This window comes from Aphis gossypii, chromosome 1 (assembly GCF_020184175.1).
Source record: "Aphis gossypii isolate Hap1 chromosome 1, ASM2018417v2, whole genome shotgun sequence".
NCBI classification, from domain to species: domain Eukaryota; kingdom Metazoa; phylum Arthropoda; class Insecta; order Hemiptera; family Aphididae; genus Aphis; species Aphis gossypii.
The window spans coordinates 85,635,061-85,647,475 of record NC_065530.1 but is presented as its reverse complement, the minus strand read 5'-3'; the positions used below and the strand labels follow the sequence as shown (position 1 = coordinate 85,647,475).

Genomic DNA, 12,415 nt, shown 5'->3' with positions numbered 1-12,415 from the left:
ATAGCCAATTTTAATAGTGCTAATTTATGTACATATTTTAAAACTTGAGATATCAATAAAGTGTTCAAATAGTTATGTAAATTGTAAAATATAGAGTATATAGACAGGATGAGGTATGGATGGAAATGTTTATTATATAGTTAGTACTTGGCAGTCGGGTCGGTATAAAAACATATTGAACACTCTGTATACCTGTAAGCATATCAATTGTATAATATTTGAATGTAAAATTACATTAAAAAAAATAATAATATATATAACTAGAGTCCCCTAGGGGTTATTATTTTTTTGTTACTATATCATTCTAGGTAAATCCTAAAAAAGGAAATATAAAAAATATGGAACAATAGAAACGTACAATGAGTTTCTCTCATCTCAGCGTATATATATATAGGCGGTTTGAGCGAGGAAGTGCAATTTGCTCTCGTTATTGAGAGACTTGCTTTGCGGTTGATGGGTGAGGAAATGGTTCCAAATCAGACGGGTATTGTTGTGCAAACTGCAATTAACGCATTGAGTCGGCCTTCAATTGTAATTCACAAAGGTTTAAAAAAAATTTATTTTACTTTACTTTAGGTGTACTTAAAATGTACATATTATATAATATTCTGTTCTAAACATTTTCAATAGTATATTCATTAAAAACCTATGGCGTCAGAAAACATAATATTATTATTTTTCCTTATATTTTGGGTAAGCGTAGAAATTTGCCAGCTGAGATTGTACTGCGAGTAATGTATGCATAATATTATATATATATATTAATTGGTTCCAAGTGATATAATTATGCACGGATATTAATATATATATATATATATATATATATATATATGTATTTATAAATTATTTAAAACTAATAAAAATCGTGGTGAGAATGAAAAGTGTGCAATGTTTCACCTTCGCATGCGTATATAATTATTACTATACGTTAGTCATTTTATAACGTAGGTATACGTTACCTACCTATATAATATACCTGTGGATGTGTTGCGCCATCTGGTCGTAATGATAAATCGACTGGCTAAAACGATGAATATTGTAGGTAGGTAGGTATAGGTAGGTTGTATAAATATTATATCCATGGGATATAAAGAAATTATTTTTATATTTTATTTGGTCATGGTCATAATTATTAATGTACTTAACATTTTTGTAAACAAATGTATTTTTATATAGAAATTTTCTTATAAAATAAAAACATTCAGTAGTAAAAATATCAATAATGTACCTAATACTTATTTATATATACCTATATAACCTATATACATGTATATGTACGTATGTAATCTATCTACTCCGCCTTGTTATCTATTTTAATATAAGCAATAATATGTTATAGCCTATAGGTATGATTAAATGTTTAATGTTCGCGTAAACATTTTTTCTTTAATACTCTTTTTATATTATTTATTTATTTAAAAACATACATCTATATTTATATATTAGTGAAAAGAAGTACCTACAACAAAGAACCAATATGTTTCTTCATAGACTATTATTTTCCTTTTTCTGATCTTGATGTTGAAAACCCGCTGTGAGGGTCGGAAATGAAACGGATTGACAGATAATGTGTAGGGGGAATTCGATGAACGTGATAAGGTTTGCTCCTTGGGTTATTTTTATTTTTCCTCAAATTGTTACCAGGCGCTGATCACGACTCTATGTCTGCGTTAGAAAATGGCGTCGAAATCGGAAGTTCGTAACCGGAAAAGAAGAGGAAAACCACAAGGAAAGAAATATACAACTAATATATACATATAGTTAACCAGTATGTCTATAGAAATTGTTATAACCATTTATGATTTGTTTCAACTTACAAAACATAAATAATGTTTGTTGTTTAAACTATGTGGTAAATGCTTTAAAAAGCATTTGATGATATCTCAATTTTAAGTATTTCTGAGTTAATAATACTGTTGTTTAATTTTAATGTTTTACTCATTTTAAACTCTTTGTCTTGTTTTAGTTCTAGTTAGTCTATGGTCGTTATAATTAATATTTGTTTGCTAAATAAATTTATGATAATCCATGAATTGTATGAAACATTTTTTTCTTTTAGTAGATTGAACACCAAAAATTTAGTTTAAACTGTAAAACAGAAACAAAAAAAGTTCAAAAACTAATACCGTTTACCGTTATAGAGCTTTTTCTTTATTTATGTGTGTGGTGGATATATGTTTATTTTAATGAGATATTAATTATTTCCAACGGTTGTCTTCGCCTGAAAGAATTACGTATTTTTACCACCCCTCCGTTTGTTGTCATTTTGTTTGCGAACCGTAATAAATTTTCGGTCTTATCTGTCGTGCCTGCCTCGCTTTTATTTTGTTTGTGTTTTTAGGTTTTTCCAGCCAAGGTTTTTATCTTTATTTACAGTGACACGAGATAGAGAGAAAAAGTAATTAGCCCTTCTCTTACCCTCCCCTCTTTTTTTTTAAAATATTATTGCAATTTTTTGTTATACTATAGTTTTTCTGTTAGTCTTGTCATTATTTTAGATTTACATACCTACCTTTTTGTATACAACAAAATTTATTTGTTGAAATTACTTATGGCTTGCCAAGTTTTGAGTTTCTGGACCGAGCGATTTTCAATAAAACGGCAATTACGTACACCTGTCTCCAGTGATTTGGCACTTTTCCAACGTGTCTACGAAAATTTACTATTGAAAACTGATTTAAACGGGAACTGTTGATGTATATTCGTATTATATAATAAATATTGATAGTACACATAAGTACGTATGGTAATTTAGTTTTAACTAAATTATATGATTATGTCTAATGTCTATATTATTTACTATATTAGTTTTGAACAAAAGTATAATCTTTGTCATACATACATTTACAATTTTTAGAAATATGTAACTTGTGTTATTCTATGAACAATGATAGAGTTGTAGTTGAGTGAGTTGAAAAATGTTAAGTTAATTCAAATACAGGTAATATCTCTTTGAATCGTTCGGTATAAAATATTATGTTTATAGTAGTTATTGCGGTAGAAAAAAGTTCATATGTTTCGCTATTGCGTATTTTTAATATTATTTAATCTTATTTACTTTGAAAGATAAAGAAATACAATATTATAATGCTAGGGAAACATAGAAGTGAATATACAAGTAGAAGTTAATAATTTTATCGAAAGAATTTTTTTTTTATGAAACTGTAGTCTGTAGCTATACTTAAAAAAGGAACATTTTTATTTTAATCTTTAACATATTTCAATGATCAAACAGTTTGAGCATTTTTATTATTTAGAACAATTTTTCCAAAATATTTTTTATATAAAACGCGCGGTCAATATATAATAGGTAAATACCAATGTTATTATATTTGAAAATGTTATTTTTATTAGTAAAATAATAATAGAAAGTTGGAGTTGAAATTTAGTACATTTTAGAAATTTAGCGGAGCAATTAATGTGATGGTTTACTATAATATAAATTAGTGATTTCTGATCTAATCTTCATCTTAGAAAGGATGAGTCAAAAAAATATATTTTTTAGGAATTCAAACAAAATACGAATAAATATAATATAAATACGAACTAAATTAAATTTATTGTATTATAACTTAAATATTAATATATTTTTTGTTTTATTTTATGTAAGGGTAATCGTTTCTAATGGTTATTATAGTTATATTTTATGAATATCATACAGTTATATTTTATGACTATTTAATATGTGTTATAGTTTATAATGTATATAAGTAAGCGAAAAGTTAAGTTTTTAGATTACAAGTATTTATCAAAAATTAGTTGTTGATTGTTCAGTATAATATGTAATGATTTTCATTGCATAATATTAATGTTATTCGTATAACTATTAAGTTTACATTTAGTACTTTGTTCGGTTAATAAATAACTTGAATAGTTCTACAAAACTTGGTAACTTGCCTAACTGATAATTATAACATGATAATCTTTAAACCATTTTTTGATGTGTTGCCAACACAATTTTGTGTGTTGGCTTTATCGCGTACATAGAAAAATCGTATTTGCTATTTTGATTCCCCTAATTATATATTTTTGCACACTGTTTATGTTTTTAAAAATATGTTTTTAAACTATTTATTTAATACGTATCCGAGTACGGTAATTATGATTGCATTTTAGTAGTTATTATGATTATGTTTGTAATTTTTACAATTGTTATCATATAATATTATGATTTATGATTGTCGACTGTTCTGTCATATCTTAATAATATATTCATAAAATATATACTTAAAATCTGTTTAGTTATTTTAATTTTATTCATGATTTGCAATAACTGCACCTCTTCATTTGATTACTGTATATCGTTCAAACAACAAAGCTAAACGTAACTTTTGGTTTGTTTTGTTTTTTCTCTGTTTAGAAACATTGAAAAGGTGTTTCTCTATAGTGGTATTGTCTGCGTATTAAATTCGCACCTCCAAACGTTAACCTAAACAATACGAAACAATTCGCCGTGTCCAGGAAACGGGTACCTGTGATTAAGTTTGAAACCCGCCCACTATATACATTTTTCAATGCCCCTATTCCACCATGAAGGTACAATGTATGTGTACGTACATATTACGCGCGTTATTCATGTGGGCATAAAGGAAACGATACGGGTCACGGGAGCTCTCCGCGAAATGTTAAGACTGCCGTATATATTATATGCGTAAGATGGGCGTGGGTGATTTATTTTGAGGCTCGGAAAGTTTTACTTTTGGGTAGGTAAACTACTTCTGTTTCTGATGAAAAATGAAAAAAATATTAATAGTTTTAAATTCTGAATGAAACTAGGGGTACCTATGTATTGGTTTTACGATGTATTTATTTTTTACCTATTCAAATTAATACTTAATATATATGAGTGTAACGACATTTTAATTTTTAAAGACTATTTTATGTTTTTAATAGGCATTCAAATTTTAGAATTTTTTTCTCTATAAATGTTGGTTAAAATGTTTGGAAAAAACTTGGACAGTTGAAAAGAAGACAAATAATAAGTTATACTTATAGCAGTTTTAAAATATCAAAAATAGATAGCCTAAATTTTTTTATAATTAATTTAAGTTTAAATATTGTCAATTATAATCAAAATTGTAAAAATCAAAGTTTATATAAGGTTTGAAAATGTAATACGTACATATTTCTATTAAACTGTATATTTATTCAAAAAATAACAATTTTAGTTGTGTTGTTATTCAAAAATTTTTATTCATTAGAACTTCAAACTTTATGTCACGTATATTATTATTCATTAGTATACACATTGGAATTTTACAAATATTTAATTTAAGCTATTTATTTCACGAATTTATTAGACTATACGTTTACAATATTATAGTAATCGTAACTTAATAATAAGTGGTAATATTACATACATTAAATAATTTTATAACAATCTTTTTATAATATACGCTATTTTTTTTTTTTTTTGCTATGAAATTAGTTTTATTCTTACTTATCGGACCTCGTGTCTTTAATGAACATATATATCCGAGCTTGTATCAGCATTAGGATCAATGAAATGTATCTAATATAAATATTATACAATGATAATATTATTATTCAGTGAAAACTATTATTTGAATTGTAAGTACACTATAATATTTTATAGGTACGTATAACGTATATACACCACTATTTATATCATAAACTACAATATTGTTTTCACCTATTATGCTGTATGTGACCGTTTCCAAGTACGTATCTCGTGTTAGGTGTTTGTAGCACGCTGTATATGTTGCGTATTATACTATCGTTGCGTGTTTGTACAAGCGCTGTGCATGTGAAATAAATCGTTAAATGTTATTATCACATGTATATATTGCAGTTAACTCGTATGTTGGCAGTTATAATAATAATAATAGTAATTCAAATGTATGATAGATACATTTTTTGAAAACAATTGTGGAATTAACGCCGTTGTATTGCGTAGAAAAGAATTCTGTCAAAATTGAGTATCTTGAACGTAATAATTATTTTCTTTTTTCATATATCACAGAAAAATAATTAAAATAATTTGAATACGTAATGATTATATTACTTGTTATTGAAATATAACACTTTTTAATTTCCCCCTTTCTCAAATGTTTTCTAATATAATATTTATAATGTAGATATATACTGCACAGGTACTTATCATAAATTTGTGGGTCATATGTTGTATTTAAATAAATGTTGGTTGGATAAAAAAACTAATATTTCTAATAATGATCTTATATTTATATACTTAAAATTCATTATTTCATTATTTCTTCCTGACATACTTCTACACACATACAAACACTGTATGGCAGCGTATACAGCAAATTGTATAATATATACATATGTATATGTATATATATATGTATTATAATTACATTATACTTACTTATTTTACTCTAAAAACTACTAAGTGTACATAAATGACAGAATTTTGGCCAATGTTAAGTAACGTGAGATTATACTGAAATCTATATTATTTGTATAAAAATTACAAGCATAGCATTGCAAAATGAAACACCTAAATTGATATTGGTTTATGGGAAAAAAAATTATGATAATAATCATCGAATACAAATATGTTTAGAATGCATTTTTTAGAAGATAGTCAATAATTTAGATATATGATATTTATTGTTCTATTGCAGGTGATTATGTAGATGAATTTTTATCCACGAATCTATAATGTATTAACAAATTAATATTATTACTAAGTGTTAATTTTAGTGTTAAACAAACGTCAGAAAAAATGTACACGCCTAAAATTTTAATTTTCTATTCAGTTATACCAACCGAAATCTTCAACTATTTGTCTACTTTATTACACGCAGTACCTATACACAATAGTACTATATATACCTATAGTAACTACACAACGCCACGCGTGCGCACACGTGTTACTTTGTCCAAGCTGTTGGTAGTCATTATTCTCGAAACAATGAGGAGGCCTAAGTTCAATCGTGCGCGGATTCAGTAACCGCAAACTCGAGATGAATAGATAGAGATACCTAACTGCTGTACTCTACAGTACCTATGCATATGTGTTTGCCCACAGTGCCCTTCCAAAACATTTTTCATTATTCGTGTTGTTTCTCTCGGGAGTTATGCCTCACAAACTACCAATGTGTAGGTATATGCCTGGTATATATGGCGGCCGTCACGACCGCTGCAGTGGATGACCAGTCACGGATTTTTTTCTTTGAGATGCTACAATTCACTAATATATACTATATATAAATAATTTACGAGTATTACAAAGGTGAAAATCGGGGGAATTGTTCGACAATATATTTAGTTTCTAGATTGTCATTTAATTAGTGTCACCGTGCGTCTTATTACTTTTAAATCATTGCCTGTTACGTTGTGAATATTATTTTATTTTTCGATATTTTTCATCAGTTGTCACGAATATGTATACAAAACGTATATACTATTCAAAAGTTGTGTGCTATTGTTATCAGGTTGATCAAAATTATATTTTTAATATTAATATTTTATATTGATGTATATTGTCAATTATCATCATTTATCATTTTTACTTATATCATTTTATTTTGAAGAATATTTTTTTGTCAGTTTGTTGTTATTTTTGTTTTCTATTTAGTATTTATACATATTTTAAATAAAATCCTTCCTCAGAGTAAAACGATGAATTCCTACCAGGGTCAATTTTTACGCACGAAACCAGACAGTTGTGGCCGTGGTCCTCTCTACTCAGTTTTATCGCTCTGCTACACTGAAGTATCGATTAGTACTCAATTTTAACGGGTGTAATATACCGAGTGCTCGTACATATATCTATAATGCATTGCCAGATTAGATTTACCTATCACGGTACTGAAGGATAATAAAACACTTATATTTTATGAAACTATACATCCCTACAAACAGTAGAACTGTAAAAGTATATAATAATAAACACTCGTATTCAGAATAATTAGTTAAAAACAATTTACATTATACATTAATAGTAAACATAGATAATATAATTAATTTTAAATCAATGTTAATTTCTTACTTTTTCTCGGATTTTTCAACATATGTATTATTTGCTAGTATTGTATATACCTAATGTATATTCATTTTTGTTTCAGGTTAGTACATATCCAAGTTCCATATAATAAAAACTCCGTAATTTGTAAGTTAAGCCAATTAGTTTTAACATTAGTTAATTTAATATTATTCATCCGAGTCTTTTTATCAGTATAAAATAGATAATAAAAAATATAAAATAACTTATAAACAATATTATAATGAGGATAAACTAATACGATGAGTGATGATATACTCGTACATACACCAATCTGTGTTTGGTAAGTAATGCTATAATGTAACCTTCCATCCTATGTTAGCGATAAAATTTCGAAAACAATAACAATATTATATATATATATATTAATTGTTAGTTTATCAAAAACGAAAAATAAGAAATGACAAAAGAAAAAAAAATAATTATATACAAAATAATTTTGAGTTAATTGAAAAACAATTAGACGTATAGCTGGTTTTTAATTTCTATATATTTATATTATTCTATAATATATTCTATTTACTACTATTTATAATGCAATTAGATAATGTGTGGATTCGTTTTTGCATAGGTATCTGCTATTATATAATTTTTATTTTGTTTTATGAGTTATGACACTTTAAATTGCAATTTTAACGTGAAAGATATTATGCTTACCTATTTATTCTATATATAATATATGTTACATATTTATCTAGTTAAAAACTTACCCTATTGAGTTTTATTATATAGGTAACCATTCCATAATATATTATTTATGCGTTGGTTAGTATTACTCGAACTAGGTGTAAATATCACAAATATACTGCGAGTTCAACATTCATTTTTTACATTTATTATTATTAACATAATCGTAGGTACGTGGTGTTGATTATGTTGATTATTATGTTTATTGCGATCGAATCGTTCGTGCGGATCATTCGCACATATGACGTCAACTGCAGTAACTATTATATTTTTCTATTTGTATGGGTTGTTAGTAATCAAAATACTGAATTTTTGTCTTTCGTTTATTTTGAAATCATACATTATAAAAACGACTATGAATGTGATTGATATATAATCGAACTGCACCAATCTGCAACATAATGTCAATACAATATAATACGAGTTTTCGTCGTGAAAGCGAAATCCGTTTACGTTGTTAGTTGTTACCTTCAACTGATATTATCGTTCTACAGACAACAAACTGTATACGTTATTTTAAAGAATAATATTATAATTAATACTTAATCGGTTATATGTTGTCTATAAAGACATTATTTTATAAATATAATGCCAACTCTCAACATTACTAGGTATCAAGTATACTATAGATACTCCATACATTGTATAACACATAACTAAATAAGTAATAATAAATAATACATTAAGTTGCAATCATTCTAACTAGTGTCTATTCACTTAAACTCATTAGTTAAATATAAAGTACGTCTGGCCTACTTTATATCTACGTTTATGTAATAATTGTACACAATTTATTTTTTAAATTATAAATGGAATAAGTCACGTTATTTATTTCATAGACATTTAAGGTTAAACTTCGATTAATTTGACTTATCTAGTCAATGATGACTTTACACAGCTATATAGTGAACACAGACCATATTAATAATAACATACACCACTGGCCCGTTTCAACGTTTCACGGCTCATGAAACTAAAAATGAAAAATGTAAATGTGTAATACACTTTACACTGTTCGTTCCGTGCCGTCAAACAGTGTGCATTCGCATCATTTCTTCTCATTTCAAAGAAATCATCGTTCAAAGACAGTCTTTGGTGCGTTTGAGACGTTCTTAAACCGGTTTTAAAAACTATCGTCACTTCAGGTTTATTCTCACTTTGGTTTTTTACTCTCGATTTCAACACTGTAAAGATGGCATATCGCATATATGATATACTTTGAACAGATGTTTATCGAAATACACAACATACCTTTAGGTTTTTGTTTTTAATGAAAAAAAAAAAAAAAAAAACTTATCGTGCAGTATTTTAGTTTCTGAATTATATTATAGGTAAGATTATCATAATTACTACACAAATTAAAGCTGTTTGTACTTGGGTATACATAGTCATAAAAAAAAAAAATACAGCTGCGAATTATATGGAACATTTGTTCTTTAAATTTCTTCGTACGTATTGTTTGGTAATTTATTTATATGCACAGACTAATACATTTGTATAAAATAATAAGAAAATGTAATCATTTTGGTGTATAGGTATATAAGTTATTCTTATGAACTGAGAAAAATCTGGTGAAAGTATAACCTTTTAAAAGATTTTATTTTTGTTTTCCATATAGCCACGAACTTTTACTTGACCAACTTTATCATAGCAAACAACCACCTTTATAAATTATAATTTACGGTTTAGTTTTGACTTTTTGGCGTTTAAAAATTTGTTCATGCCTTTGTAAATTATTATATTTCTAAAGAGTAGGGTGGAGTAAGACACATGCACATAAAGTTGGATAATTATTAACACGACCGATTTCGGTATGATCCTAGCCAGTATAATATACAAAACATGGCTCGTCGTCGCACAAAACACCATTAGGAGGCGTTCGCCGCCTGTTCATCGTTAAAAGTCGTTTTTCTCGTTTTCTCTTTTTATTTATTTCTCCTTGTTTTTCTCTGAGCCACGCTTCGGTAATTTATTGGAGCTTTTAAAGCGAACCACACAAAAGAACAACGATGTTAATACTTAAAATAATTTACGGTTCGCGAGGTGCGTAGTTTTGGAAAAATAGGTGAACTTTGCTCGCGAAAGTAAGGATGATAAATAAAACTTATTGAAAGAACCTATATATACAGCCTTTAACACGCCCATATTCGATGTGCCTACCTATATATATATATTTTCTACAATACTGAAATTTGTGCCTCCAACATGTTATGGACGAGATAATTTTGACTCTCGCACCCCTTTCACTAGCGGGTTGAGCGCTCATTCATCAAATTGTCGTCGAGCGACAAGTCAAATCGGATAGACGCACTGAGAGGTTGCTGTCGTCCATGGCTGCTGGGTCGGGAGAATATACGTAATGGACACACTTACACAGCCACACACACCCCTTGTCTCTATCATTTTCAAGACTATTAAAAGAACTTAAAAGCATTTTAACCATTCGTGTTGAAAAAAAATGCTTTTTCACTTCATATATTTCTATTGTTTTATACGTCTCTCAATTTCCACTAAATAGTATGGTTTTGTAAAGACGTGTACCTATATTTGTGTCTAGAGTTTATAAAGATAATAAAAAATGTTCATTGGTTTAGGTGTATAGATTTAACCTAACTACATTATATAGCGCGTATTAAAAATATTATTTTAAATTTAATAATAAATGTGTCGAAACAAATATTTATTTTCGGTCAAGACTCAAAACTGTGGAAAAAATTACTGTTAATTATAAATAAATATATAATATATTAATTCAATATCGAGTTGCATAAAAAAAATAAACCTATTTTTTAATGATTCACTAAAATGTCATGAATTAATCTTAATATGATATTAAATCATGTTTAAGGAACCATTATTATCTCATTATTGATTCATTAAGTATTGAGTTATTGTTTATATAACTCAGTATAACAATACAATTATAAATTGGTAAAAGAATAATATCTTTTTTCCAGACGCTTATATATCTTTAATCTATTATTATGTTGTATCATTACCTACTGAATTTTTGTTAAATATTCGAGTAAAACATTTATTCTTTTGTATTAGGTAGGTAACAGATTTAATTTATAAGACTTTAGTATTGTTTGAATGTTGAATTTATCTACATTGAGTTATTGTAAGATTCTATCATTAATTCTTTTTTGTTGAAATTATAAATAATTCTTATAGGTATTGTTGGTTTTTGAATTAATTATTTCACTTAATGATATACTAATATGGATTACTACCAGTAATCTTAATTTATTTTATTGTTAAATATTTTACAACGATAAAAAACGGCTTTAGACTTCTACGGTAGCTGAATTAACACGTTCTGTTATAGGTGGTTCAACATAGTACAATATAATATGGTGCATGCCCGTGTATGATAATATATATAATATTGATTTATAATGTGTTTTTGTTGAATTTTTTTCGACGACACATTGTGCCGATCACATAAATCACCTCTTTCACGTAGGTATATTATTATTATTATTATCATCATCATCATCACTCGGGTTTATAATAACGTACGTTCGAAAATAATACTGTACGTATTATATATTATTATTATACTTTGGTCTTTGGACATTTTCCACTCTGTGGTTGGAAGAGTTGGAAGGGTATGTACGTGTCTTATCGGGACCATATCGGAAGCACACACGTCGGGTGTGTTTTAACGACTGAAAAAAAAAATACTACACTGAAAGTCGTATCCGGGCTTATTGTTGAGAATGTACATTACCT

General features: G+C 27.2%; 1 protein-coding gene and 1 long non-coding RNA gene across 3 annotated transcripts in view; both read left to right on the top strand.

Moving 5' to 3' along the window:
- Nucleotides 1–12,415, top strand: part of LOC114132741 (max dimerization protein 1-like) — a 162,481-nt gene that overhangs the window by 25,653 nt on the left and 124,413 nt on the right. The window lies entirely within an intron of this gene.
- The window catches only part of LOC126549352 (uncharacterized), a 43,504-nt gene continuing 37,711 nt past the window's right edge, over nt 6,623–12,415 (top strand). Inside the window, exon 1 of the long non-coding RNA XR_007603490.1 lies at nt 6,623–8,101. This is a non-coding gene — a long non-coding RNA (uncharacterized LOC126549352). The remainder of the gene's footprint in view (nt 8,102–12,415) is intronic.